General features: G+C 37.9%; 1 long non-coding RNA gene across 1 annotated transcript in view; it reads right to left on the bottom strand.

The window, feature by feature from the left end:
* The window catches only part of LOC109381668 (uncharacterized), a 76,068-nt gene extending 74,870 nt beyond the window's left edge, over nt 1-1,198 (bottom strand). The window contains exons 1-2 of the long non-coding RNA XR_002123791.1: nt 1,101-1,198; nt 197-401 (exon numbers count right to left, since the gene is read on the bottom strand). This is a non-coding gene — a long non-coding RNA (uncharacterized LOC109381668). The remainder of the gene's footprint in view (nt 1-196; nt 402-1,100) is intronic.
* Nucleotides 1,199-7,926: the final 6,728 nt, after the last annotated feature.

Genomic DNA, 7,926 nt, shown 5'->3' on the forward strand with positions numbered 1-7,926 from the left:
AAACAAATGGATTCACTGTTAGTCAAGAAGAGAATTACATTAATTTTTATGTTTTGACATACAACTTAAATTGAGTTAAATAAATATAAGACCTGATCCTCTTAAGCAATTCACTCAAAATTAACTTTTCTAAATTCAGGCTTAACCTAGTCGTGGTTTTCTGTCTGGTGTGAGTAGACTATAAGTTTGAACTCACCTTAATCTTTTTCCGGAGTCAGTCCTTCCAAAGATCCGTCTAAGGCTATACAACTTTCTATGATATCGTGCAGTGTCGGACTCAATGCTGTCTTCACTGTGACTTTCATTGCCCCCAGGAAGGGATGTCAAGCCAGCATTCTGATTTCAAGAAAGTGTCCACATTGCCCTTCTCTGCATCCCATCCAACTTCTTGCACCTCTCTCCTTTCATTAATGAAAACAGAAATATTGTAGAAACTTTCTGACCACATATGCCAATGTTTGCCATGGAGAGTCAGGCTTAAATACATAAAAACCAGTATGTAAACCTCTGTAGGGCACAAAAATGTACAGAGCTCAGTTCTTAGCTTCAAAGTGCAGATAATCCGGTTGGAGAAGCACATACAAGGAGAAAATGAGCAATGAGTAAAATAAGCTATAGACATTTGGAAAGAGGAGAAATCCTTCCTGGGGAGGTGCTTAGAAATTCTGTTTCCTTTATTAATGTTTTCCAGTGTTTTATTATGAAATTTTCAAACACACAGAAAAGTTGAAAGAATAGTACAAGGAACACCATATCCCCACCAGTTAGATTTAGCAACTGTTAGTATTCTGCCATATTATCTATCTAAATATTTTACTATACATTTTAAAGAAGTTGCAGTCATTATAACACTTCACTCTAAATACTTCAGCATGCATCTATTTAAAAAGGACATTTGCCTAAAAACCGCAATATCTAAGGATATTGGAAATAATTCTCTAAAATCTAGTCAATATTCAAATTTTCCCAATTGCTTCCCCCCCACACACAAAAAAAGCTGGTTTTTACAAACCAGGCTCACACCTTGCATTTGATGGTTATGTCTCTAGCTTATTTTAAGCTAGCAGAGTTTTCCTATTTTTTTATTTAATGATACTGACCTTTGAAGACAACCAGACCAGTTGTCTTGTAAATTGTCCCAAATGCTGGATTTGTCTGACTGTTATCTCAAGGCGTTGTTTCACTTGTTTTTCCAGCCTTGGTGTCCTATTAAAACAAAGGCCTGATTAGACTCAGGCTCGGTCAGTCAGGGTCTTGACCGGAAGCAGATGGCACACTCAAAGGGTTTAACTGAAGGGAGTTAAGTGAATGTACTATTTGCAGACGTGTGGGCAGGCATAGGAAATAATAAGGGGTGCTGAAGCACCCCTAAAATACCACCCAGGACCAGTAGCTGAAGCTTTGGAAGACGGGCCCCCAAGAGGAGTCACAGATGTAAAAGGTGCTGCCAAAACTGTACCCAGTCAGGGAATGGGATGGTAGGGAATAAAGACCCCAAATCTCTCTCCTTCATCCTCCAAATTTCTGCCAGAGTCTCCCCATTGGCCAAATCTAATCAGAAGCCAAAACACAAGGGAGCCTGGGTGATACACTCTGCAGAGGGATGTCTCCAGGGCCATAGAGTGGGCACCAAATGGATTTATCAGGGCAAGTGAAGCATAACCCACACACTGCTTAAATATTTTTGGTTAGAATGCTTCATAGGTCATGCTGTGAATTTCAGATTCAATCACATCAGGAGAAACCACATGTTAGGCTGTTTCACCATTAGCCACTTGGTTAAAATGATGACAGCAAGACCTCACCACTGAGATGTCAAGGTATCTTTACCTTCAAGAATCAGCAAGTAATCCAAGGGGAGACCTTTTGACACCATGAGAATGTTCTTTTGCCCCAACAACTTTTCACATAATCATTTCAGCATCCATTAATGATTCCAATCTAAATCAATTATTTCATGAGGGTTGCAAAGTGCTGATGTTTCTAATTCTTTCATTTCACATTTGGTTGAACCAGGTAAAATTTTAAAATAAGGTAAAAATAACTGAATATCAATAATGTCATAGGTTTCAAATGAAAACATTCTTTGGGAAGAAGTTCTTCCTCTCCTCAACCAAGGAAAAACAACAATTTCTCTTGAAAAGACAGGTAGATTCTTTTCTTTTATATACAATTGTCAAAGTAAAAGTAACCACCAAACAAGAGCTGCTGCTACTCCTCTTTCTTCTTCCTCCTCTTTCATCTTCTCCTCCACCCACTCTCCTCTCCCTCTCTCTCTCTCTCTACCCCCTCCCCCTTTTCTTCACTTTTTTTTTTAAATGCCCAAGTTTAGCCAATGGGATTTCCTTCAAGTTGACACCTTAATAGACCTCTGTTAGCCTTGGAGAATTTCCTTTTTTTTTAAATACTATGGGATGTTCTAGGTTCACCTAAGCTAACTTATGTTTCCTTGCCCCAAGATGTTCACCAAAGAGCCTTGGTTCAGTGTGGTGGGAAATGATATTTAGTGAAACATCTATGCACTAGGTATGCTCTTTGTTACCAACGTATTACCAAGGTATGCTTCTAGGCTGTAACACTGTATAGATCCTGTATATACACATACATATACCTTAAATCAGAAGTTTATATTACCATTTCCAATTCAAATTCAACATTATAAGGTCGTCAGGAATAGTTATGAGGACCAACGATTTGAGCTGGCCTTGGGATGTACGTACCATATATTTTTTTAAAAAATAATTTTTCTGTAATAGAATCACATTTCCAAAGAAAAACAAAACTAAAAAACAAGAAAAGAAAAAGAATAAATTTACCAGTAATCTTACCTTTTCAACACAACAATTTTAAATATTTTGTTTAAGCTCGTGGTGGTTAGGATTTTAATAGAGAAATAAAGGAGGAGGGGGAGATTCCAAAGAGGAGAGGGCAGGCCCTAAAGTGTGTGTAGGACTTGAAACAGAAAGTTGATATAGAGGCATTGCTCATCTTTAGGCCTCAGTTCACACCGTACTTTCGGGTTGCGTAACATTTCCCCTCCTCCTGGCTGTCAAAATCACATTCATCCTTCAAAACACAGCCCAATAGCTTTCCCTGATTCCCCCAGGCAGGCGTCACCTTGCCCTAACAACGGTGCATTTCTGTGGACCTGACACCACTTTTCATTTGATACCTTTTAGAGGTATTTATGTACCTATGTTCTCTCTCTAACTACTTTTCTAGCTCCTTGAAGCCAGGAATGATATCTGGTTGTCTTTGTATTCTCAAAGCTCTTCCCTCAGTAGCTTACATAAGAGAGGCTTTCAGTGAACATTTGCTACATCGAATTGAGTTGTGGAGAGTCCTCAAATGAATCTGACAAGTTGGCACTATATAGTGCAGACCTTCTCTAACTGTTCTTTTTTTTCCCAGAGTGGAGAAAAAATTCCCTTCATATGACTATCTTTCACCCTACTGATTTACTTTTGAAACCTAGGGCTGATGTTATTTCTAATTTTGAAAGTATACTCAAGGTTACTTATTACAACTCTTTCGGTTGCCTAGTGATACTTCAATTTACTTTTAATACTGCTGCTAATTTTCGAGTAACAATTTTGAACACCTTTAAATAGAACATATCAGTTTTTAAACAGGCATATAAAGTGCTCCACATTTACATGTAAAAATGTCATTAGATTGAGAGGTGTGAAAGATGCTCTAATGCTTCACAAAGAAAGTGATTGAATTGCCTTCTTAGTAGACTGTAAAGAAAAAGACAACCTGCTGATATTGTTCAAACTTGCCATGACAGAGGCAGGTGGATGCATTATTATAAAAGACCTGGAGGTCCCTTTCAGCTCTGTGATTTTAATTGAGCTATATAAATTTACACAGTCCCATCTGTCTCAAGACTAAGGTTTAGAGCTATTGGCAGATAGTAATTTCAGTGATAGTTGACAACAGAGAGATTTTGGCTCCCATTTTCTTACCTATAAGATAAGAAAGTTGAATTGATTAATCTCGGTGATCATGAAACACTATAACTCCATAAGTCTTTTGGGAGTCTATAGTTTCTAGGATATTGACTGAGAATATTTTTTTGGCTCCTAAATCTTCCTAATAGCTGATAGATTTTTCTAAAAAACAAATTTAGCTTTATTGAATACCTTTAGATTTCCAACAAAAATATTGTAGCTAGGGAAAAGGATAAGAGACAGGCAGACATGTTGATAGATTACTGGACATGGATTTGAATCTCAACTCTTCTATTTACTTGACCTTGGGCAATTTACTTACCTTCAGTGTTTGCATCTAAAGTTAAATAACAGCTACCACCTCATACTCATTAGATTGGCTACTATCACAAAAACATAAAGTAATAAGTGTTGGTAAGGATATGGAAAAACTGGAATTTTTGTGCACTATTGGTGGGGACATAAAATGGTACAACCACTGTGGAAACCAGTGTGACAGCTCCTCAAAAAATTAAAAATAGATTTACTATCTTTCCACTTCTGGGTCCATACTCAAAAGAATTGAAAGCAGGGTCTCTCCATTTTACACCCATGTTCATAGCAGCATTATTCACAAATAGGCAAAACATGGAAGCAACCCACGTGTCTATCGATAGATGAATGGATGAGCACACTGTGTTATATAATATAAGGAAGGAAATTCTGACATGTTACAACCTGGATGAAACTTGAAGGCATTATGCTAACTGCAAGAAGCCAGACACAGATGGACAAATACTGTATGATTCCGCTTGTGTAAGTATACTTAGAATAGGTCAATTGATACAGACAGAAAGTAGAATAATGGTTACTGGGGGCTGAGGGAAGTGGGGCAATAAGGAGTTATTCTTTAATGGGTATAAAGCTTCAGTTTTGTAAGATGAAAAGAGTTCTGGAGATGAGTGGTGGCAGTGGTTGCACAATATGAAGGTACTTAATATCACTAAACTGTACACTTAAAAATGGTTACAATAGTAAATTTTATATTATGTATATTTTACTACAATATTTTAAATTGGGGGAAATTTTTAATAATTCCTATCTGTGGTATTGTTACGAGAGTCAAATTAGATAACATAGATGAAAGCCCCTGCCATGCCACCTGGCATATTGTGAATGATCAACAAATGGTTTTTGACATGCCCATTAGTACAGTTTTGGTAGAAAGAGGTAATTGGAATTCCCAGGTCAGGCTGCCCATTGTGCTAATTAAGGTTCTTGTTGTCAGCATCAGAAATCTACTCTGGCTAACTTAAGCACAAACAAAGAAAAAAAAAAGATATTTACTAGAAGGATATGGAAGCGTTCGCAGAATCAAAGGGAAGGCTGGAGAGCCAGGCCCAGCAAAGGACAAAAAGCAAGGCCACTTCCAGGTCTGTGTAGCAGGAATATTGCAATTGTCTTGACAGAGTTTTGCCCCTGGAATAGTGAGCTCCAAATGAGCCCAATCTCCTATTGTCACATTGATCAAGACTCAAGTTCCAGGGAGGGCATTCATTTAGGTTCGCTTGAACCTTACACCATCCCCTTGGTGAGGGGTGAGCAAAGCATCTTAACTAACAATCCCACCAGGATGCAACCAATGAAAGAGAAGCCACTCCCCAAAAGGAAAACATTAATGCCATTGCCAAAAGATGGTGAAGAGACATAGGGCTGACAAAATTGATATTGCAATTTCCACTACTCTCCAACACTTTTGCATTGAGGAGACACAGGAGGCATTTGGGACAGAAAAGTCCTACATGGAAGTACTTCTAGAGGTTCCCAAAAGACCTAACTGCTGCAGATACTAAAGTTATCACTGAAGATTGGACATCCAGTCAACCTTAACTCCTACTCTGGAAGGTTTTTCCTCAGAACTGACAGTTGTACCCCCTCGTTGTGGTGCTCTGTAGCCCCTCTCCCTCCTTTATCAAATCCTGGGACAAAAGCCTTCTTCTCCTTCCAATTCGATTTGCCATTAAACCCTGTACCTCGTTGGAACCTCAAACTCATGTCTTTGCCTGGATGGAATTTCTGGCTACCAACCTCAGTCAGTCTTCTGGGCCTTTGTACTGAACATTTTCCCTTTGATATTGTAATTCAGTTTAATTGGGGTGATATCTATGTCCCTCACCTCTCTGTGCCTCAGTTTCTTTCTGTGTATACTGAAACCTGGGAGCACATGAACAAAGAACAGCTCCCATCAGCTGTTGCCCTACAAAAATGTGGGCCCACTGTTGTCAGACATTGTTAGTTTTTCCAGAGATGCTAGAAATGTAGGTTTTTATATGAAAAACTTTTGAAAACAATGTGTAGCCTGAACACACTCACACTATACCAAAATGTGAATAATAGCTGTCTTTGGGTGATGCGATTTGGAATCATTTTGATTTTCAGTTTTACAATTGACTGCATGTTCCAGAATTTTCACAGTGAACGTATTATTTTTATAATCAGAGAAAAATTGTTGCATGTTAAAATTTTAAATTAGTTACTAAACAGAGCATTAAAACAGTGATCAAACAACAAACACTACAGAAATTTTCTCTGTGTGGATGCTTACATGAGACTAAATTTTTATAATATGGTTTCCTTCTAAAGTTTGCACTCTATCGAGAATAATTTCAGCCACAACACACCATGCCTCAGGTTTACTGATTCTAGGTTTGTGATCATTATCTTTAGCTATTGTTTCAGGATTTGTGAAAGCAAATTGTTCTATAATATTATCATCACTTTCTATTAAATTAAGTATTTAGCCCAGATTCTATAATATTCAAGTCTTCCAGATTTTGACCAGATGTGGAAAAAAGGAGTAGGCAATGCTCCCTTCAGAGTAATTATATGACATATCTACTACATAGGGTAGCTAGGAGTATTAAATGAGTTAACATTTGTAAAGCACTTACATGGGTATCTGGCACTAGTCAGGCATGAAATGAGTGTTAGCTATCATTGTTATTATGACTAATGCTAGCACTGTCATTATTATTATCATCATCATTATTATTCAGTAAGCAGCAGTTACAAATGACTATTTCTTGCTAGGGGGTGGGAGGGAGAGAAAAAGAAAAGGAGAGATGGGAGATGAAGAAAAGAAGACAGAACAGGCATTTATCATTTGCTCTTTCTTAACTTGGAAGACAAAAAGGATGAACTGGAAGAATTGAGAATGTGACAAGTCTGGAGAGTCAGCATGGGGATGAGAAGCCCAGGGAAGCCCCCACCTCCCCAGGGCATACCTGGTGGGATCAAGCAAAATCCCATGTATTTGCTAGACCATAATTGTTCTAACTGCAGGTGACAAACCCATTATGAGTCATGCAATTAATTTAGTATGTGACAATCCACATTTTTTTAATGAAAGAATGGAATAGAGCAGAACAGAAAATTACAAGTACTGAAGACAAGTATTGTTTATTGAAAATGGTTTTTTTTTATATGTATAGATGTCATAAAAGCCAAACATTTTTGAAAGCCTTTTTACTAGACCAGGGTGAAGCACTGGCTTTTCTCTGCATTGTGCCCCTTCTTTAAAATGGAGGGAAAGTGTGTGTGTGTGTGTGTGTGTGTGTGTGTGTGTGTGTGTGTGTATACATATACCTATAGTTACCCTGAAAGAATGTCAGAAAAAAAATGTTTTAAGAGAATTGAAGAAACCCCCACCCAAATGGATTACACTAGACCTAAAGATATTTATTTCAATGGCAAACTTTTTAATACCTATAACAATTAGTATTTATTGAGACCTTATTGTTTGCCAGGCACTACTCTACATTTAACCCTCCCAACAACCCTATGAGATGAAAACAAACACTAACAATATAAAGAAACCCCTGGGATCAACAAGCATTATAGATTTTCAATCTCTAGATAACAGAACCCTACTCCCCTCCTCTCTCTCTCTCTCTCTCTCTCTCTCTCTCTCTCTCTCTCTCTCTCTCTCTCTCTC

Source organism: Hipposideros armiger, unplaced genomic scaffold, assembly GCF_001890085.2.
Source record: "Hipposideros armiger isolate ML-2016 unplaced genomic scaffold, ASM189008v1 scaffold_51, whole genome shotgun sequence".
NCBI classification, from domain to species: Eukaryota; Metazoa; Chordata; class Mammalia; order Chiroptera; family Hipposideridae; genus Hipposideros; species Hipposideros armiger.